Raw genomic sequence first — 23,517 nt, 5'->3', positions numbered from 1 at the left:
TCAATTTTCCAAATACAGTGGATACTAATACTATGGCAGTGTTGTTAGCATTCTGAGCAAGCAGACTCAAGACCAAAAGAGCCTTGATAATTCTCAGGTAATTCACTTGCAGGACATTTGGCCGGAAGCATTTGCAAACTAAAACAATTAAGCAAGAAATTTAGTCAAGTGGATGAAGAAAAAACCCATACAAAACCCATTTTAAATTGCATTTCCCTTTCAGTTTGGTATACTTTACTGTCACAAACACTTGAATACTTTATTATCTTTTGTAATATAATTTATACATAATTGATGACTGTGAAACTATAATCTAATATATTTAAAAGTCAAAGTGTCCACATTAGAGGATTATTTCCATCACTTAAAAGGACACCTGTTGCTCTGAGTGGAAATCACTGTGTGTTTTAAAATCCCAGTGGAAATCACTTGTGACAAATGTGGCAAGTTGAAATGAATTAATTATACTCCCTGAAGCAATATACTCACTGCTTCATAACAACAGAAGGAAACCACTTAGTTTGGACGGTTCAAAACACATTGGCTTTAAACAATATGCAGCACAGAGTGAAGATGTGTGAATGGAAACATTTGAATCAAGAATTGAATTTAATTAAAAGTCTCGATGAATGCAATCCATGGCTTTTGTAAATATACACCTTTTGCATGAGTGGCATTACATCTTCAATTCAATTCAGTTTATTTATATAGCGCCAAATTCACAACACATGTCATCTCAAGGCACTTTACAGTTCAACCAGCTCATACAGTTAAATTGATTCAAAGTTTTCTATCTAAGGAAAACCAGTTGATTGCATCGACTCATTGACTCAAATACAATCCCTCACACTAAGCATGCTTGTAGCGACAGTGGAGAGGAAAAACTCCCTTTTAACAGGAAGTAACCCTCCAGCAGAACCAGACTTAGAGTGAGCGGCCATCTGCCGAGGCCAACTGGGGTTCAAGGAGACAGAAGCAGAGACACGAAAAGCAGCTGCATCCTTCCTCCCATAGTCTTCTTTTTAAATTAGTGGGTCCAATAGAACATTAAATGGCTCCATAACAACCTGCTGCATCCCTATGAACTCATTTAAAGAAGATTGCAAAAATAAATTATACATTTCAGATCACAGAATAAGAAGAGGTATGCTGACCAGATTCCTAAGTCACTTTTTAATCTCCTTTGTGTTACATAACTAAGTCATCGTGTTATAAGTTGCCCCTCTGCAAGTATCCTCATTTAAAAAGCTTTTCAAAGTGATGTAAGAATCTCATTCTTCATGCAAAATGTTCCCACTTCTCCCAAATGCCTTTACTTTCTTGCACTGCTCTTATTCAGCATAATGTTAAAGTCTCTTTTAACCATCCATGGCTAACATTAATAATGGCTCTGCTACAAGGTTGATTATGTTTTATGATGTGAGATAAGGATCATTACCTTAACGTGAAAGCCATCCTTTCCTTACCGTTATCATTATTAATACCAATACCCTTTCCAATTACATTCCTTCTTCCTTTATAGTTCCCTGTGCCACTCTCTGAAATCTGGCATCAGTTGACAGGTCTATATGATGCAAAATCATTTTTGAGGCTTTTAAAGGGAATGTATTATGCAAATTGAAATGTTATAAGCTTTTACCGGTGTTATAATGCTATTTCTACATCTAAATCAAGCATTCACTGGATTCATCCATGTCTGAGTAATCCTCGTGAAACAGGCCACACCCAGACAGGGAGAGGCAAATTTACTTTAAAGGTAACTGCTTTTCTTCAGAGTTAGGAAAAAATAAAAAAAATCATGACAAATTATACCTCTGTTCTACCAAAAGTATAATTTTGTTATACATCTCTATACTTATTGACTTTGAAAGGTTTAAAACAGCATATATTACCTTTATCTATGTTTTGAGGCTATTTCTTTACCAAAATAATGAACAAAATGCTATTTTGCTTGATTCACTCACATCTGAATAATCACCATGAATTCTTCTTTCTGAGCAGCAGCCACCTTCGTATCTTGGGAAACAGAGTAGCCATTACTTTTCTACAAAGGAACCTGAAAACCCACCCTCCCAGGAAGCTCCTACCTTGACCCCGTCCATTCGCTGAGCAAATAACCGCCTGTTTTCTCTGATCATAATAAGCCGTGATGTAAGACAGAGCATTTCGACTAGAAGCTGAGATAAAGGGGCTCTTTTAGCATCAAATCTGCACAGTAACAGCAACTGTTCTTGTTTTAACTGATAAGAAAATAACTAATATTTCATAACAAATAAATACTGGGTATATTTAATAATATATTTTATCTACAGTTGAAAAAAGCATTATATACACCTTTTAATAGTGTTTTTGTTCTCTTTTATTTTCTTTAGACTTTTGCAAAGCACAGGCAAATATATATTTTTAAGACTGAGTCTCAAACCCAACTGCCTGAGGTAAATGAGCAGAAGATAAAATGCAATTCCTGCAACAGAGTCTGCAACTTGAATTCTCTATATACTTATCCACCATATTTGGCTATAATCACTGAATGCTGCTGCTATTTATAGAAGATAGTGATCAGTTATTGGTTGAAAGAGGTTTTAGAGGCTATCCCAGATATGTCTTTGGAGAGCTGTTTACTTTAAAAGATCGATAACAACTTAGTAATAAATATATTATGGAGTATGTTGAGTGAAGGTGCATCCAAAAATACAGGCATAGCTTATGTTAAAAACTACTTACATGATTTATTCCACTCTGATCTAAAAATAGATAAAAACATCTTTGTTTCTGTCATACTGGTGTTACTCTCTTAACTTTTAGTAAATAGTAAAGCTGTCAAAGTAGCTGTTTCCCTGGAAATGTGGTAGCATGATCATTCTGAAATATGTAACAAAATCCAACCTTCACTTACAATATATTCATTTTTAGGGAAAAATGCACTAAAACGAAATTGTTTAAGTGATTAATATGGTGTCTAGGGACTAGGCATCTGCAGCAGTCGCATCATTTATCATCCTCACCTAAATATCAAAATATCATATTTATGGTGGAAATAACAAACCATAATTGATTGTTTCAGAAACTGTATATTGGAGTTGTTTCAAATATCATCATTCAACATATACATGTTTGGAAATAAATATAATGCATTTATTGTGACTGTTAAACATTTGCACATCTTTATAGTTCAACAGAAACTTATATGTTAATGGTTCATGCTATGCTCATAACATTGCTTTTGTTTACTGTACTCAGTGACAGAGGTATTGCTAAAATATGGTTATGGATTTTTTAAAAGGTCTTTTATCTATCTGGTTTTATCATAAATGCCGCAATATACAGTATAATGTATTAATCTATGACTTCCTATCTCCCTGTAAATATGACATGTCACCAGCGATTTTCTCATTGGCCAAACTCGAAATGGAAAAATCAAGCAAACAAAACATTCAGTTAACATGTATGCTGGTGAGGATTCTCAGTCATCCAGCATGTCCCTACTAAAACAGAAGGGAAGCACAAAGAACAGAAACAAATCAAAACCTGTTGGTACACACTCTGGGTGTTTGTCAAATAAACTAGGAAATCCAAAAGACAGGCAGCAGAATATAACAGTGAAAAGATCAAACACAAAAACATCGCTATCCCATATGTAGCTGGAGTCTCTGTAAAACTCAAGAAGATTTTTCTCTAAATAAAAAATCCCAGTACATTTCAAACCATACAAGACCCTTAGACAGAGGCTAGTGCATCTTAAAGACAACACCCCAGACCTAAGATGAGCGGAGGGGTGTATGCAGTTCAATGCATTGAGGAATGCTCTGATCTTTATATTGGAGAAACCAAACAGTCTCCACAGACACATGGCTCAACACAGGAGAGCTACAACACTCTGCTGTCCACCTACACCTTATGGACAAAGGACATTCATTGGAGGACCAGAATGTTCACATTTTGGACAAAGGAGACAGGTGGTTTGAGAGGGGTGTGAAGGAAGCCATTTATGTTAAGAAGGAAAAACCAACCTTAAACAGAGGGGGTGGATTCAGCTCTATATTTAGTTTATTTCTATAGCACCAATTCACAACACATGTCATCTCAAGGCAATTTACAGTTCACCAGATCATAAAGTCAAATTGATACAAAGTTTTCTATCTAAGGAAAACCAGTTGATTGCATTGACTCATTGACTCAAATACAATCCCTCACACTAAGCATGCTTGTAGCAACAGTGGAGAGGAAAAACTCCTTTTAACAGGAAGAAACCCCCAGCAGAACCAGGCTCAGTGTGAGCGGCCATCTGCTGAGGACAACTGGGGTTCAAGGAGACAGAAGCAGAGATACAAAAAACAACTGTAAAAGGCGGCCCCATTCAGGAAACACACAGCCAGGCAGACGAGCTCTGAGCCAACTACCATCTCAGAGGATGAAGAGAGCACACCCAGCCAGTCACAGTCAGAGAAACAGGACTACACTGGAAAACAGGCCGGTCTCCAACATCTATAAACACGGGTGTTGATGGCAGCAGCACAGCTGATGTTTCTCACAATGCAGCGATGGAGTTGTTTCCTTCCCACTATCATCTCAATCCTCATCTCTATGCAGAGGACCAAAACATCTCGCCTGCTCAGCCAGGCCAACAATGAACCTAACAACTCCCCTTTTCATAGACATAGGCTAGAATTGCAGGCTAACACAGACCTCAATGACTCCCCATTATTAAGGGGCGGACCCTTTCCTCCAGTTCAATTTGAATGTTTTCTAAGCCAAAACAAGGCTTTGATGGGCTACTCTATGAAGCTTGGAAATTAACACTAATTCAGACATTTTGAATTGAAAAAACTTCCTGGATGAAAGCAAAACGTCTTCAGACTTGGAAAACAAAGTCCAGTGGATTGTTTTTTTTTACTTTTTTGGAAATTAAGATGTATGTTGGTCTTCCTTTACGTACGTTGGGAAGTGAACAAGGAAGCAACCTGAAGTCACCCATTTATGAAGTCAGAGTATTGAATCAATGTTTAAACTGGAATAATAAGGCCAGGCTGGATTTGGACTTAATTTACCTCGCCTCCATGCACAGTTAGGAAAGATGTACTTGGTTTTAGGAGGACATAAAGGACAGTTCTGAAAAAAACTACAACTTTGAAAGTGTTACAGCTATCATAGCTATTTATCAGCTATGAAGAAGCTTTTAGACACATTTAATTTAGGGTTTACATAGATGTTAATGGTAGCTAAAGTGGTTTAACAACACATCTTAATTTAAACAAACAAAAATTAAAAAAATGCAACAAATAAATCTTTAATCAGAAAATATGAGCAGACCTTCTGCTAAACTAATGGGTCTTGTTTGGCTAACAAAGAAACAGCTAAATGATGGCTAGTATTCAAAGCAGGTCAACCAAACTCTCCCTCATTTCAATATAATTACAATCATTTCCACTAAAAACAGGCTTTGGGCTTTCACCCTATGAAGCTACCTTTTTTTCCCACCCTGACAGGGAAATAATCAGTATTAGGTTGTGTCTCTCGCCCACAGTCCAATAGTTAAGTTGGGGGCAGAGCAGCATCACTGACAAGCAGTTAGCCTCAGTTATTAAAGTCTGCTCTGGAAGGCAGACAAATAAGCAGCAACATAAAGACAATGTGTCATCGTGACTCTGCAGATGGAGGCAGTGTGTATATTTAAATATGCATGCACTGCTGCTTAGCAGGACTAAAAGGCTGTGTTTCATTTTCCCTTCGTGCACACATGCTAGTGTTTGTTCTGCAGCCTGAGAGGTTCAGGAGGTCAATAAAGCGAACTGGCCTGCCATTGTTTAAAGGAAATCGCATCTCACGCATGACTGTAGGATGATTATTTAAAATGATGGGAAATCAGGAAGCACACACACACGCACAAGGATGAAGACACATAGGAGACAAGCTGGGAACAGTAAATGACAGGAGGGTGTGTGATGTAAATATCATGTGAACACCATCAAAATAGCTCCATCCGACAGCCACCTTTCATGAAAGCTACAGGCTGACTGCAAATCATAACTTGTCTTGCTTAGAAATCCAGGCTGACAACAGCACAGTGGGATTCCTGGACCTGACAGTTGAAATGTAATTCTTACATCATGACTCACATATTCGGGTAGGAAAGGAAATTTATTTTAAGAACTTTATGCAGGAAATGACTTTAGAAACTTTTGATGTGGTGGTATTTTTATTTTATTTTTTTTTTGTAAGTGAACAGCTGGTGCCCAGGGGAGATGGGAGGTGAAGTGTCATATCTGGAAGAAAGGGAATTTGTTTGGTCGTGTCATGGACAATTTGATCTTTGCAGTGCAACAGCCTGTGCGAATCAATGCCGTCTTTTCTGGCAGTTTGAGCTGCATCCTGCTCAGCTATTCTTCAGAAGCTGCCTCCACTCGAGAGGCAGAGAATCAAGGTTAGGCTGAAAAAGCTCAGGCTTTGACAGACAAAGCTCCCGGCTACAGAGTGTTTAGCCAATAATGATGCTGTGCATATGCATACACATATGCAAGGAAGACAAGTCCTTGGGGATCTCCTTGTTCCCAACCAAAAGAAAAAAGTCCTTACGTATTTACACGTCAGTTTACCTGCCTTGTGTCTTAAACAGAAGTACTTAAAAAAAGAAAAAAAAAAGAGGCAAGAAGTTTTAAACGTTTTTCAATATAACACACTGGAAAACGATCTTAAAATAAGTACAAATATTTTAAATTAAGTGTATTTTCCTTTAATTTGGGTAGGTAAATGAGATAGTTTGCCAACGGAATTAGTATTTTTACTCTTAAAATAAGATAATTGTATAACATGTTTTTGAAATAAGACAATGCAATTGTGTTTCTTTATTTTAAATGAAAATTGTGTTCTTCCATTGGCAAAATGTCTCTTTTACCTCCTCAATCCAAGAACAAATGCACTTATTTTAAGTAAAAATTACTTATCTAGATTAACATTTTTTCCAGTCCAGACAATACTAGGTTTTACTAGCTGGACTATTGTATTGTTCTTTATTTGTTCTTTATTCTTTTCCGAAAATTTGGTCCCCTGACAGCCAGAAATATCCACTCAATTTCATTTTGTCATGTTTAAACCAGCAAGTGTACAACAGGGAAATGAAACATACATTCTTTGAATATGCCAGCTTATATATTCAGTATAATATCAGTATATATATTCTTATATATTTTACCTTAATACCCCAAAGCTAATTCTAGTGAGAACTTCATATCAACAGTGTGGCCTCAGAGGTCTTTGGAGAACATGAGTGAAAGAGCATCAGGAAGACCAAATACAGCCAACAGGTCTGAACAGGGGCGGAGCTAGATGGGGGGCCAGGGGTGGCCATACATACACAATATAAGTGTGCATGTGCAGCATGAGGATTAAGCAGGTGACAAAGATTGGTATACGGGACAACTGATAGATAAGACAATCCCCTGGAAATAAAAGCCAAAAGAAGATCATTGTATATACTTTTAATTTAGACAGCCTGTGTAAATGTGTCTATATAAAAACTAGCAAGGATTTTAGTTAAACTAGCCTGTCTTCAGTGATTTATTTGGAAAAATACAGAGTGTCATTGATTTTCCTCTTGGTCCAGTGTGATTTAGAGTAGATTGACCCAGAGCTCAGTCACCCCTCAGTGTACATTGGTCTCTGTTAAGCCACCTCTGAAAATTGTCTGGCTCTGTCCCTTTTCTAAAGAAGTCTAGAAAGAACTAAAAATACAATATCCCACATTTTGAATGTCTCATGAGGGAGTGGTTTATCCATCATCTAATGTTGGCAGCAGTGAAACTCAGCTCTGACTGAACCCTGAATGCATTATTTACACCAGGGGTGTTAAACTACAAGTCTAAATGCTGATTTATACTTCGAAACAAGGTCGTCTGAGTAGGTGTCGCAGTGAACGCCTCATCGCCACCTCATCAGACACTGGGGAGGTGTCTGAGGAGGACCTGTTTGTCTATTAAAGTGCAAATTGTAGGTGACCACAGACAGTGCTGTAGACAGAAGGCCTATGATACCACCATTGTGGAAAACAATTAATGAAGATGGACCAGCTAGAGGAGCGAGATGCATTAGAATGCTGGGACCCTTTTTCCACCTGGATCCCCACTCTTTTTTGCCCTCATGTGAAAGCGAAAGTGAAAGCCCTTTGGGAAACTCCAACTCCCATTGTCATTGTGACACAGCACACACAAGTGAACACTGCGCACAATGAAATTGCATTTATGCCTCACCCGTGCAAGGGGGCAGCCCTCAAATGGCGCCCCAAGGGAGTAGTGTGGCGGGACGGTACCATGCTCAGGGTACCTCAGTCATGGAGGAGGATGGGGGAGAGCGCTGGTTAATTACTCCCCCCACCAACCTGGCGGGTCGGGAGTCGAACCAGTAACCTTTGGGATCCAAGTCTGACACCCTAACCACTCACCCACGACTGCCCAACAATGTCCCTCCATTGTTGGAAAAAACTTGCCCCCACTTCCTCATCGCCTCGGCCATATCTAGACCCACAGCTAGTTTGTGATTGTCCCTCTTGCATTTGGCATGGAATAAACATAGTGCAGACCACGCTTCAAATTTAAGCATAAATCAAAATGTCTGAGTCATACCTGCGACAAGCTCACTGCGACACACTGCTGTGGGAGTATAACCAGCCCTTAAAGGCAACTGTCCTTTAAATTTTCGATGTGTCCCTGTTCCGAACCCTGAATCAAACAAATGAATTAGTACCTCCTCAATATGTCTTAAAACAAAGACACATATAAATGTTGCAGGACACCAGCATTCAGCAGAGCTGATCTTAGTAGAGGGAAGTAAATGCAAAACAATCCAGAAAAAATCTACAGCCAGCAAATGTACAGAGAGTTGGTTAATCCTCCCTCTCCAGGGTAGTGAGCCTCATCATAAACCCACAGCTTTGGCTATACTGTTAAGATCAATGCATATTCAAGTGTTAAACTGGTTCAGTCAGCGTGAGGGCTTAAAAACTTAAATGTCTAGATTTGCAATCCTGGAGGAATCACACGCTTAAAGAGGTATTGTACAAAGCTCAGTCCGAGTGAAAAATACAAATACATACCAGTAGTTATCAGGTTATCACTATGAAAAAATATTTTTTTAAAATTGTGTTATTCCCCGGCCTAATTATATACAACTTTTTGTCTGATTGTCTTGTTTTAAAAATCCCAGTAAAATAGGAGAAGAGGAAACCAAAGCATAAAAAAAAAAAAAAAAACTCTGAAGTTTACATTAAACTGTGTTCATGTCCTAAAAGGGTCCAGTCAAAGTCCACACTTGAATATTTCAGTCTCTAGATTTTTGATGACTGCAAAGTCACAGAAAACACTTCCATAGGTCTCTAAGAAGTGTTAACTTAGGGGAACTAAATAACCTTTTTCAGATGTTTATTATCTTTTCTTTTACAGCTAAGCACTTCTGTGTTTGTATGATCACACAGAAGCCAGATAATACAAACTTAAGCTGTTTTTAGAATAAAGATGTAAAATGGCATAAAAACTCACTGTACAAGTTTTTATATTTTACTGCATCAGTGTCCTTTCATTACACCTTATATATTTCTTTATTATTTGCTAAATGTCCAATTAAATCTTGTTGGGCCATAATTATAATTTAATTAGTCATCATGTGTTTAGATAGTTGTTTCCCTAAAGTTTGGTATTTGTGCTGCAACTCTTTTACCAAGACAAGGGCTTTAATGACTAAAGGAATCATGGTGCAGTTTTGAGGATCAATCCATCCATCCATTCATGCATTCATCTATCCATCTACCTTCTCCCGATAATTCCGTCAGGGTCACGGTGGGGCCGGTGCCTATCTCCAGCAGTCTATTGGTAAAAGTCTCTTGCAGGTGAACACATAGACACACAAAGACATACAAACTTGCATGCACACATCACACCTGAGGGCAATTTAGAGATGCCAATTAAACTAACAGTCATGCTTTTGGACTGTGGGAGGAAGCCAGAGTACCTGGAGAGAACCCACATATGCACAGGGATAACATGCAAACTCCATGCAGAAAGATCCCGGGCTGGGAATTGAACCTGGAACCTTCTTGCTGCAAGGCAACAGCGCTAGCCTAGCATTGAGGATATGTAAGAGAAAAATGTCCATATCTAACATTTCTTACCTACTATGTATAACAGTTGCTACAATAATGAAGGCTTTTAAAATTATTGTATATTTCAATGACACTCAGGAAATCCATTGGTTTATTTTCATGTCTTAGCTAGGAAGAGAGAAGTCCATCAAAGGGAGAATTTGTTAAAAACACAAAAGCTTTAATGGAAAATACAGAACTGGAGAAATGGGAAGGAATCCCAGAAGAGGAAAGCCTCGGTGAGATCTCTGCTCCTGAGATCTCTGAGTGCTCAATGGAACATGTGGGTGGGAAGAGGCAGCTGACCTCTGGAGAGCCCATTTGGACAGTTTCATGTCATCTGAGGCTGCTGCCTTCATAGCCCTTCCACAGGGAGAGAAGCCAAAGGCCAGCTTGTAAACACTGAAAGTGAAAATGAAATTCTTGCATGTGGGAGACTCCTCAAGATTGTTGTCAAGTGCAGCCGGGGACCTGAATCGAATATCATAGAGAACAGTCTTTATGTTTTTCACTCTCTTATTTTTGTCCACTTATTTTTCATATTTGTTTTATGTTTTGTTTTTCCTCACATAATGTAACCCTAGCCAACTGATTGTGTGCTTTCTAATGTCTCTCTTCTGATGGCAGTAACTGACAAAGCATTTGCTGCCATAAACTTTCAAAATTGTCTTTCGTTTCTAAGGAAAGTGCTCTTTTCTCTGTCTATCTGTGTTTGGTTTTGCCTCTTTTCTTTATGGCTATCATTCACTATACATGCCCACTTTTATTTTTTTGGTTAGTAGATATTTCTCCTTGATCCTTTTTAGTATTTAACTGGTTCTTTCCTTCAAGATGACTTAAACAAAGCTGGAATTTTATTCAGCTATCTTTATTCCCTATTTTCAGTCCAATAGAAAGTTCTCTTGGATCTAAGGTTGTGTATTTTATTTTGTTTTTTTTAGTGTTTTGTGTCGCCATATATAGTTTACAGATCTGCATTAAATGATACCTTGAATTAGGTTGAGCTACAACATAATATAGATAGTGAAAATTAATCTACCGGTAATATGACTGCATAGTATTATATGAATGCATTCTTCTTATTTGGAACAAATTTGATTATATTTAATATGAATTGGACCTGTTTGTCTATTAAAGTGCAACAAGACCTAACCTGTTGAGTAATGTTTGTTAGGCAGCAAAAGCATTTTAACCCCTTAAGTCTTCCTACCCACAAACAACAAGCAGGAGTGTTTCTTTTTGTGACCAATTCTTTGCTACATTAACACTTTCTTGAGTTTTTTCCTTACAGACAACTCTGAATCTTTGCACATTCCTGCAATGGATTCCAGCCTGCCTTGAACTTTATGCTGTCCTTTCAGGTTTCAGGATAAAAAAAAAACAAAAAACAGCTTCAGAAATGCCAGACATATCCAAAACCTTTCAACTGTTTCTTAAAATACACCTGGGGCAGGGCTATGATCTGACTTCAAAAGATGTCCTTGATTCATGACATATGGCTTAAAAAAAAAAAAAAAAACAGGACACAAAAAAAACCCCTTCAAACCTGACAATAGTTGTTTAAGAAGGATGGTAGGTTATCTTCAAAAGGTGCATAATTCTGCATCCTAGTTGTGTTTTTTCCATCAGATTTCTTATTTTGGACATCAAATACCTATGCGATACTTCATCATACATACACCAACACATCTATTTCCTAAATGGCACCAGGGAGCGGAAGTCTTTCTATTAGTAGATGTAGAATGAGGAGCAGTGGGAGGAATATTTGCTTGCACCAATTAAGTCTGTCATTAACGCTCAACGACACACTCAAACACACATGCATAGACGAAGCGATGAAAAAGGTACGCACACACAATATCTAAAACACTTAATTTAACACTCCGTTAGTCCCTGTTTTTGTGTATGTGCTACTCTTCTGTCTGAAACATGCTGTCAGTATGACAGGACTGAGAGGAAGATCCTTTCATCTGCTGCTATTGTTCCTCCTGTCTCTCACTCTTAGAATAAACGATCACCGAGTATTTGTGTGGTGGTGTGTGTTAGTCCTTTGGCTTCCTGGACTTTCATCTTTTTCTGCATTCTATCCATAAAAACATCATCTCAATCATGCAGTTTTATCATCTGACTAGGTGTACAATCATGTTCATTATACTCAGTCTGATTTCAAACTAGATTCTCAGATTATTTGTAGATATAAATTTGAAGTGCCAAACTGTTAGCTAACTCAGATCCATAGATTTGAAAATAATGTTTTAAAAAATTAATTGAAACCAAAAAAAACAAAAAACACCCCTTAACAATGTTTGGAACAGGGCATGCTTAGGTGGTGCACACAACCCATGTACGGAGGCCTTAAGGGCAGATTATACTTCTGCAAACGCACACATCAAATGTCGCTTGGGTCTGGTTCATGAACCAGATTTGCTGGTATGCTTCTGCACCGTTGGTCTGGAATTTCTTGGGACGCACAGCAGTTTCTCGCCAAAGTGCAAGGGGGAGCCTATTCGAGAACTCGCGAGAACTTCAGGGGCGCCTCGGTAGTGTTTATCTACCAAAACAACATTGTTGCATCTGCAATATATCTATAGTTGCTAGACATCGAAAAGGATATATTTATTTATATAATTTGTCTGAGGCATTGTACGAGTGGTTGTACTTCCAAACCTCCTTGATTAACCTTTTGTTGTAGTTGTCCATTGTAGTTGCTCCTCGGTTTTTAAAAATGGCGCGCCCCGGCATCAAATCGAGAAGGACGACCACACAGACAGCCAGAAATGCATACCAAAGACCAATCACAACTGCTTTTTGTCTGCGCACTTCCTCTTGAGGTCTGCGCGGGTTTGCGACCGTCCGAAGCCTAGTCAGGATTTTTTCGAGGTGCGCAAAGACGGTTGCAGAACGTGGTGGCGTGGTCGCGCACAGGGACAGATTTGACGGTTGCAGAGGCTATTTAGCAAAAATATTCAAACATAAATGCATGATGGGGTTTTGCATCTAAAGGCAACATTTCCTGTCTTACGTGCATTGTTGCCAGGTTGGGATGTTTCCCATAAGTGTAGTGTGTTGTCATAAGTGTAGATGGAAAAATGTCAGGGCCGAAAATAGCTCCCAGTCCAAGCCTGGACTGAAGAGACACAGAAAACACTTCCAACGCTGTGTAAGAAGTGCTAACTTAGTGGAACTGAATAACCATTTTCAAATGTTTTTTTTTTTTTTGCAAAATATTCTGAAAACCATTGAGGATTTCTCTTTTATTTTACAGCCAAGCACGTCTTTGTGTTTGTATGATCACATAGAAGCCAGATAATGCAAACTAAAGTTGTTTTTAGAATAAAGACGTAAAATGGCATTAAAAGTCAGTCACTGTACAAGTTTTTGTACTATATTGCCTCAGAGCCATTTCATACAAAAAAAATGTCAGGATTTTTTCAATTAACTTACACTCATCATTTTTGGATGTGTGGGATGATTACACCTTATATACTGTATCTCAATATTATTTTTCAAATGTCCACTACAATTAAAGTTACAAATGAACATTTTCTGAGCCATAATAATTGATATTTAATTAGTCATCATGTCTCTAGACAGAAGTAAAAACTTCACCAGTTCATCAAAATACTAAACAAATAACCCAACTCTCCATTGACTTTAGTTTTGTGTTATTGACAATTAAACAGTTAAAACATTTAGCCACACATGGCCCTCAGAGCCTGCAGCACAACTTTGCAACCACACATATAATTAGGCTACTCCTCCTCATGCAGGTATCCAGCTTGGTAAAGCACTAGTGTGGGATGGGACCTAATTATTCAGCCAGGGGTGCTGTAAGACAGCCAGTGTGGTAGAGGTGGTCAGTCTGGCATGAACTGCATCCCCAAATTAATCCCTTTAGTTTTCAGTGAGGTAAAGGTCAGGACTACTGGAGGCAAATTCATCCTGTCCATGGCCAAAATCTCTGATGAACTTTACTTTGTTGGGGGGTCAGAGATTTGGCGGATAGAGTCAGGGTCTCAAGAGTCTCATAATGATTCTTTCTGGTGATAGTGAGACTGCCAAGAACAATATTCACATAATTTTTTCTTTTTTTACTGTTAACCCCTCCTTTGTTTAACAAGAAAGTTTTAGAATCCCTGGAAAGATAAAGTAAAAATACATAATATATTGCAAAATAAACTATAAGTAATGTTACTGTATATTACTTAAAAGTTATACCAACAACTTTTTCATCAAAATGATACATTTTTCTAAACTAAAATATCCACAAACGACGACAGTGGTGCAGAATAAAAGTATACATTTTACTAAAGAAAAAAAAAGATATATTGATAACTGTTGTTTTGTTATCTTTATTTTGATGGGTCAAAAATATATCAATGTCAACTGATGATACCTACATAATCATGAAAGGATTTGCCACAAGCATTGCCACATCCTTTCAGCTTCATGATAGAGATGAGGAATGGCTTCTTCAAAAAGGTGAGCAGTGGTAAACCTTCACTTTCAGTGACTTAACAAGGAAAGGGACTCAGAAGGCTCAGGTTGCCTCTTTTCTTCTTAACTGATAAGTTAAATGTTTTTCATTAGTGGATCTGGCAACTGGCTAGTGAACTGTAGAGATCTGGGCGAGCGTAAATAGATGCAGAGAGGAGTTAAAGTTCTAGCTATCGACTTTATGGGTTGAATGGCCCAAATATAGTATGGACTGACTTTATGTGGTGCTATTTCTCAGCACGCCTACCTCTAATAACGCTTTATCAACATTCACCCAACTCTACTCAATAAAGCGAGCACAACAATAAAGAGATAGAAAACTTAAGAAAATAAGAATTTTACCGACCCAGAGGAAACAAAACCGTTTTCTATGTTTCAGATCTACTTTGCCCTGATTGCCTCACAAGCAGGGATCAGAACCTACTCCAATGGAAATGCACTTTTTAATTCCAAAATTAAATTAAAATTAAAAATAAATGATGAGTTTGAAGCATTACTATGATTATTTCTCTCTATGATTTTTCCATAAAGATAAATGATGTACAATGTTTGGTCTCAGAAACATACAAATCCCCATTTTTTACAAATCAAAACTAATGAAATTTATTGACATACTACAATTTAAAAATGCTATGCTTCGAAAGCATATTTGAAATTTCCTAAAGAATAGAGAGGGCAGGTATGATCTGAGAAGAGAATCTAATAAAAGCAAACATGTGCTTGCATCACTCTTTAAAGTATATGTATAAGTTTGCAGAGTTATTTATTTGGAATGGTTTAGATTAATTAATTAAGCAAAGCACAAATATCGCTCAGTTCATGAGAAAATATAAGGAGTAATATAAATAATGTGTATAAATATGAACATGATAAAATGTTCAGCTAATTCTGAATAGTGCATACATTCTTTAATCTCTAATCTAGAGCGGATTGAGTAATCTGTATTTGCTGTTATTTTGATATGTGTTGATATTCTGTCCATACATGCATGTGACTGTGCATTCATACATATATGCAATCATGGATTATAATATAACTCATTTAAATGACGAACTTGCAGAATGATCTAACAACAGGACTAGATAAGCTTTTTGTCAGGATTTGGCTATGGTTAGTTGACCCAAAAGCAGAGGCAGGCAGGCAGAGGTGAATTTATGGTAGATTTAATGAAGAGTAACTGAAAAAACTAAGTCCAAACAAACAAGAAACTAGGAATCCAAAATTCAAAACATAGGAAAAATAAGTAGAAAACAAACCAGAAAACCATGGAGACATCAGAGAATCAAAAACTCAAGGAGGAAGGCTCAGAGAGACAAAGTTGGACTGTGTATGACGAGGACCCAGCAAAGAGGAACTGAAGAGAGGAGGTTTTTAAAGTAGACTGAGACAAAGAGAGGGCTAATGAGGAAACTGGGAGCAGGTGTGCACAGAACAAGAGAGGGAAAGAGCTAGGGAAGAAGGAGAACATAAGAGGGCAGCAGAGAGCAACAAAAAGAAACCTGGAAGACTGGAAATAACAAAATAATTAAATTACTAGGACTATAAAACACGGAGAAAAGAAAACTAAACATGCAAAAGAAAACATAACAGAACCCAGACTAGGACAGAAACTGGAAAAAAAGCAAAGACCACAGCAAAATAAAAATAAAACCACTAACACTAGAAAACAAGGGGTAAAACAAGACTGAACACTAAAAAGAAAAATATAACAGAACCAAGACTAAGACAATATCTAAGAAAAGAATCAAAGAACTCAATAAACTAAGAATTAACCCACTAAAACTAGAAAACATGAGCAAAGCAAAACTGGATACTCAAAAGAAAAACATAACAGAAACAAAACCTGACACTTTTTCTACTTCCTGCTGCCTTTTGAACATCTTAAGATTTGTTTACAGAATCTTTTCTTGGATGTTTTATGTTGAGATTAACTTTACTTTACTTTATTTTTGTAACTGCTGCAAATGCAAACATGTATATATACCTATGTATGTATTTTTTCTTTTATATTATTTTTTCCTGTTCAACATAACGCATATAAAAAAATGTTTTAAAACGTAGAAAGTGGTTTGTCTACATGTACAAAAGGGAAAAAGAAAGAGGATGACACAGTAAGCAGTTGGTACCCAATAGGAATGTAAATTTGAGAAGTGACAGATTGAACTGGTGCCTCTTCAGATACCTGAAAATCAAGTTTTCAGAAAATGCATCAAAAACCGGGGACTTAAAATGTCCACTTTGGAAAGTATTTCTATAAATCTCACCAAGAAGGATAATTGCACGTCTTAAAGAATGCAAATACACCGGATTGGCTCTATAATGTGTTTTGAAGTCTGCAAAAGTCTCTGTAGGAAAGTAAACCGAAGTAAGGCACATTATACACTAAGTTTGAAAGCTAAAACATTTCATAACCTGGTAAAGGTTTTACCAGAATTTAATCAAAACATTTTAAATCATATATGTTTGTTGAATGATGACTTCATCAAGTGGTGTGTTTAGCAAAGATTGCTTTTAGCTAAAAATACCCATCATGCTCTGGTGAAATGTTCCTGTTAAATTTCCCCACTGGGCTGTCTACCTGGCCAAAGGGGCTGTGGATGTGATTCATGTGTAACTCAAAGTCTCCATCCCAGTCTCTTCTAATGCTTATTATGTGCAGTGTTTGGGCTGGAGGGAGTCCATTACGCTGACTATATCACATCCTTGTCCATCGGGGGGCCCACAAAGAGAATCTGGGAGGAAGGAAGAGCAAAGACTGAATAGAGGCTCCGGGGCATATTCCAGGGAAGAGTGTGTGTATGGATGCGTGAGTGTGTAGGGAAACTCGGACACAGCAGACATGTGTCACCTCAGTTCTCGCGCCATCAAGCTAAACTGACATAAACAGCCCCGGGCGGCCCTATCAGAGATGGACTTTACATAACGGCTGAGTCACTCACAATCTATTTTTATGGCTTTGAGGTGTGTGTGCTGCGTTAAGTGTTGAAGAGCTTTATCTTTTTGAGAGCATATTTAAGACCCTCCATGTGAGGACAAGAACATATGGGATGCTGCGTGATCTTGACCCCAGTTTCACCTCTTTCAAGGATGATATGAGTAGGAATGTGAATCAGGGCTGGCTGTGGGTTTGAAAGAAGTCTGGGAGAGCTGCTTGTCCATATGAGGGATATAATGGAAGGAAGAGGAAAAAAGACAGAGGTGATGGGTACCAGCATGTCTCATACGTACGGTACCAACAGCAGTGAAAACATCAAAACGCAAAAGTTCTCTGATACATTAAAGCTGGTTCTACCTTTTTAAAGGTGCAATTCTTATATTTTCATGACACTTTTTTATCTTGGTTTTATTTAATCATTTGTATCTTTTTATTAAGTTATTAAAACAGTAATGGATGGAGTATAAACATTAGTGAATGCATTGGTATTTGTGATCTTTAACACTCACAGTAAAGTTTTTTTCTTTCTCCAAATGCAAAATATTAAAGTTAAACATATTTATAAACTAGTGTACAACATATGTAAGCAAATGTAAATCAAATAGGGTTTAGTTTTTTTTTTTTTTAGTTTGCTATCATCAATTTTCTAAATTTTCAAAGTTTGAATGAAAATAAATGCTATATATTCTAATAACTGTGCATGGTGCAATTAAAAGATATTGTTGCCCTTAAAGCCTTTTTTTTTTAAAGTACAGACAACATACTTCCATCTGTGTTGCTTTTTTAGATGAAGGAACTTAAAGTACCGGTAATCATAAGTTGTGCAGGAAAAGGAAAATCCAACGTGATTTTAAATTTCTAATAAATGAAATCTGAAAACTGTGGCCTGCATTTTTATTTAGTCCGATTAAGTTATACCTTGTATGATCATCATGTGTATGATCACATTTTCCAGGGATTAAATTTAGAAACCTTAAGAGTATGTCACTACAAACTTAACACTTATAGAAACTAAAATTTTGGTTCATTCCTTTTTGCAGAACAGCTCAAATACAGTCAGAATAATTAGAGGGTATCTTCAGTCCTACCTTATATTTGATGTTATATTTAAGTCTTGGCAATTTTACTAAATGTTTTTTTTTTTGTCCTTTTTTTGTTCAAATTTGTTTCATTTAGTTTCATTTTATTTCATTTGTTGCCTATTTTATTGATCAAGAACATTTTTTATTTTATTTTATTTCAAACTACAAAAGTAGAACATTCTTTGTAAATCTTAGGTATATTAAGTAAAGTTTCATAAATTTCTGTACAAGGGTTTGTAGTTGAGATAAAAACAAAATCATAAAAATATGGCTATGACACCATATTAAAAAGCTACCAAGCACAAGTCGGCCAATCAAGTTGCAGTTTAAGAGGAGACATAAAGCTGTGATGAAAACAAGAGGTGTGAAGCTCTAAAGCTAAACCAAAATCAACATGGCAGCGCAGCAGGATGCTCACATCTGATTTGTCAGAATCCCTTATTTGTCTTTAAAAAAGAAAAACAAGTGGATTTTTGTATTTTTGGGTGGTCGAGATGTATTTCTACCTTATTGGTTAAAACAAGACTTTGGTAGGCTGGGGCTGGCTGTCACATCAACACATCAGAAGGTCTGAGGAATGTTCCTCCTTTTCCCTTCCAAACAGTCAAATCCTGTTCAGTGTTTTAAAGCAATACTGTTTAAGTTTTAGCCACCCTGAGGACCACTGACAATACTGCATTGTCTCAAAATGAAAAGGAAACATTTCCCTTCTAGATTAAATCGTACATCACAGAACCAAAATGTGTCTGATCAGGTGTTTTATTGCCTAACATGAACTTTTAGCTAATTTCAGCTTTTGTTGTTTAGGGGAATTGCAGACTAAAGTGGCGTAACATAACTCATTCAGCAATGGATCCAACCCAGTTACAAAGGAGCGTTTTAAAGAAGGACAGCCAGGAGCGTCAATACGCAGCAAAAGCTGGATATCGCCCTGAAAAATCATTTAATATATCTCAAATTAACTGAATACATGGGTCAAAGCATGCATAGTGTTGTTGGAATACTAACTATGTATTTATATAAGTATTGTTTTAGTTACCTCATTTTTAATCGATTGTCTATGCCTGTGTTCAAAAATATTTGTCCTCTTGGAGTTTACCTATTTTGTTTGCTTATAACCTGGAATTAAAACGGATTTTGGCCCATTTCCTGGCTGATCCAGCTGCTTCAAGCTAAGGAATCTATGCTGGTTGTCTGATTTGACATACTCATTCTTCCACATTAACATACATTCTTCTTTCCCAATTTGAATGTTATTTTAGCATTTTTTTTTCTCTCTCACTCGATGTTTTGGTTTGAGATTAAACTATTTTCAAACATGCACAATTTTCAGTAGCAGTAACACATTCCTACTTTGCTTCACTTCTGACAATTCATTCATTGTCTGTCGATGAACCCCATAGCATGATGCTGCCACTTCATGCTTTGCTGTTAGGATGCATTCCATTCCTGGATGCATTTGTTCTATCGAGTCGAAACACATGTATTGATCTCTTCATACTGTAACCCCATGAAGTTTAGATTGTAGACCAAGATCTTAACTTTGTGCTTCTGCTATAACAGCTGGAATAATCAGCTCCTTTTCCAATGGGAAAATGATCAAAGGAAATCCAGCAGGTGGTTGATAAAGTGACAAAGTAGACTGCAGACTAAAATTAAAACCGTTTATACCGCTTTAAAGTATTCATCTTATATGTTTCCTAATATTTTGTCTGTGAAAATTTTTTTTCCTAATATCTTTATTAAAATTTGCAATACATGAAAACTGGAAAGAGTCAAGGCTAAATTCCTGTTCTGGAGAAATATTTCCCTGTCAGAGGATGAATATTTTGGTCGAGTCAAAACAAAATCAAGTGGGAAATGTTGGTTAGACATGTTGAAAAGATGTCAAGTTCAATACCATTGCATGCTGGACCCTAAAGAAGAAATCAGACCCCTTATACTTTTTCACATTTGGTCACAAATCAGCTGAAAATGTTAGGAATCCAGTTTGTGTGGGTTGTTTGTTTTTCTCTCTCGACCAACAGGTGGTGCCCTGTTCTCGTTGGGCCTCCCTACACACCTGCGGCTCGTTGGATCATTACTGGAGGAGTATATGAGCAGTGGGCTGTCACTACCTCGACTCCAGAGTGTTTGCCACTTTTGGGTACTCTAGCCAAGCTGAGATTAGCAGAGTCTAACCTAAGCTTTGTTTCTCTGAGTCTTATCTAGTTTTTGTCTTTGCTCTTTGGCAGGAAGCCTTCCTGAGTAACTGGATACCTGGACCTTCCCCCCCTGGAAGGATTAACTGAGAACGCACTGAGCAGGGGAAAATCTCCACATGATCCGTTCAAGTCCTCTTCGGAAATCCAAGAGACAGCCTGGTCCTTTACTCCTCTGGGTCCAACGCTTGTCTATCTGTCCGCGCTCCATCGAGTTCCCTCTTCTCTGGATTAACCCCCACATGCTGGATTCAAGGTTTGACAAGAGCCCCCTCAGACATGAGTCCCTCTCCGGTAATATTCAAGCCTCAGTCAAATTTCCTACGGTCCCTGAACAGATCATTGTGATCTCCCCTTCAGACTTTCCAGTTCCGGTTCATCAGTCCACTGAGTTCCAGATCCAACTTCTGTTATACTTTTACATTTAATAAACCTGTTAAACTTTTTCCTTAGTAGAACATAGCTGCAAAGTGAGACGAAACTGTAGATTATCTTCAGAAGTATTATAGAACTACCATTCCCTGTAATTACACCTACATGTCTCTGTTATTTGTGCCTAAGATGCTCAGGTGTAGATTGGTTGGAGAGTCGCTGGGAGCAGCAGTTGTTTTTCAAATTTTACAGATTCTGATATGGAGTTTTTCCTGACTTTGACTAGACCATTTACCAATATAAACAAGCTGGGATCTAAACCATTCCACTGTAGGTCTAGCTGCATGTTTGATCAAATCTTTTGCAGTTTCATATGGACTCTCTCCCAGATTTGCCCTAGTTTTGGCTTCACCTTCTCAGAAAAGTATGCCCCCAGCAACAGTGCCACCACCATGTTTTCCCATGTAATATGATATTGTAGAATATTTGGTTTAAGTTTATTTTTGGTCTAATTTGAGGAAAGCATGCACTTCCACTTATAAATAGAAATGAACACTACTCCTTTCCTTTTTTTTCTCTTATAAATTATGAACACTATATTTCACTATCCTTCCATTTAGAAAGTTTGCATGACACAATGTTCTCCATTAGAGAACATTGTGTTTAACAATTTGTCACCTTGTGGCAGCACAAGGTGACAAATTGTTAAACTTTTAATGTGAGTTTCTTCCAAAAAAAGTGAAAAACCACTTGATTTTTTTTTTTCCAAGTTGGAAGACGTTTCACTCCCCACCCATAAAGCTTTCTCAATTTAAACTGTCTGGATTAGTGTGGAGCTCCAGGCCTTATAGAGTAGCCCAACAAGAGCCTTATTATGGCTTAGAAAACATGCATATTGAATGGAAACAGGTCCACTTTGTAAAGGGGAGTCGTTAGGGTCATTATTGGCCTGGCTCACAGGAGACATGTTTGGATCACCTATGTGGCGATGAGGATTGAGGTGATAATGGGAAGGAATCAGATCTAAAGCTGCATTATAGGTTTTCAAGAGCTGGAACCCGAGTCCTCCTCCTCTGATTAAGGTTATTTTTCTCTCTTAATGTAAATCTTCACCAGCAATGTGAGATTAGTTTTTTTAACAGAGCAAAACTGGTCAATATGACATATCAGGAAACACTTTTTTTAATAAACCTGAGTAAGTTGTATAAATTTAAGCCCATTTGCACACACACACACACACAGAAACACACAGCTGCCTTCCATTACGAGTCCCACTGAGCCCTTCCTGCTCCACTTTTATCAGTAATTCTGGAGCATGTCAGTGTTTAACCCCCCCTCCCACACCGTCACACACCGCCTTTCTTTTTTAACAAACTGAACAGCCATGCACGGTCACCCAAACACCCTCTTCCTCTGTCGTTCCTTAACAACAGCCCAGGACACCTGATTAGACAGAAACAGCTGCAGCAGCTGCCACTCTCCTCCTGCTCCCTCATCATGTCATTACTACAGTCACTTAAACAGCATGTGGATCAGTGTTTGACTTTTAAAGAGACAAGATGGGCTTGTTGCATTCACAGGCAAGTGTGGCAAAATAATAATACTCTTTTTGTTGTCCTTCTCCTTCTCTCCACAGGAGACTCCTTCCAGTGTTTTTGCGAGACTGCAGGATTTCTTTCTCATGGCTGCGTCCAACACAGAGTGGAAAGCACTTAAAACTAAAAAAAAGAAGATATTTTTACAATGTTCAAACTCCCTTCCCTTTGGCTACAAAAATATGCCAGGCTGTTGCAATCCTCTCATGAGTTTATGGTGTTAACATGAAAAAGAAAAGGAAGTGGTTTAAATACAGAGTGAGCCGCAGCCAGTGATTATCACTCAGTAATTACCAGCAGATCTATTTCACAGGGGATTGGGGTAACCCCCAACCCACCACCCACCGCCCTCTTTTTTTTTTCTTCCATTACTTCCATCAAGATGAGTAACATCAATTTATGCTGCAAGGATTCATGCAAAGCTGAAGACATGGGCTGTAAATCCCTTCTCTCCTGAAATTCAATAAAGAAAAGCAAACATGCCCTTGATTCGTCCTTGCAGTTTTCTACTCAACAGTGATCACAATTAAATCGCTTTTCTAAAGGTTGGAGAAGAAATATGCACCATTTATCAGTCGGATTGGGATTAAGTGAAATTATATTTTGGGGGAACACAAGAGACAGCCACTTCATTAACAGGTGCGTTATTATTTTGTTTTTAAAGTGAAGTAATACTGGACATGTTAAGTCCAAACACGCTCACAGACGT

At 37.7% G+C, this 23,517-nt stretch overlaps 1 protein-coding gene across 1 annotated transcript in view; it reads right to left on the bottom strand.

Annotated features, from left to right (window-relative positions):
- The window catches only part of LOC119775136 (dehydrogenase/reductase SDR family member on chromosome X-like), a 77,619-nt gene that overhangs the window by 53,442 nt on the left and 660 nt on the right, over positions 1-23,517 (bottom strand). The window lies entirely within an intron of this gene.

This window comes from Cyprinodon tularosa, unplaced genomic scaffold (genome assembly GCF_016077235.1).
Source record: "Cyprinodon tularosa strain WSP-4 unplaced genomic scaffold, ASM1607723v1 ctg852, whole genome shotgun sequence".
Classification (NCBI taxonomy): Eukaryota; Metazoa; Chordata; class Actinopteri; order Cyprinodontiformes; family Cyprinodontidae; genus Cyprinodon; species Cyprinodon tularosa.
The sequence above is the reverse complement of the archived record's forward strand: the minus strand, read 5'-3'. Positions and strand labels throughout refer to the sequence as shown.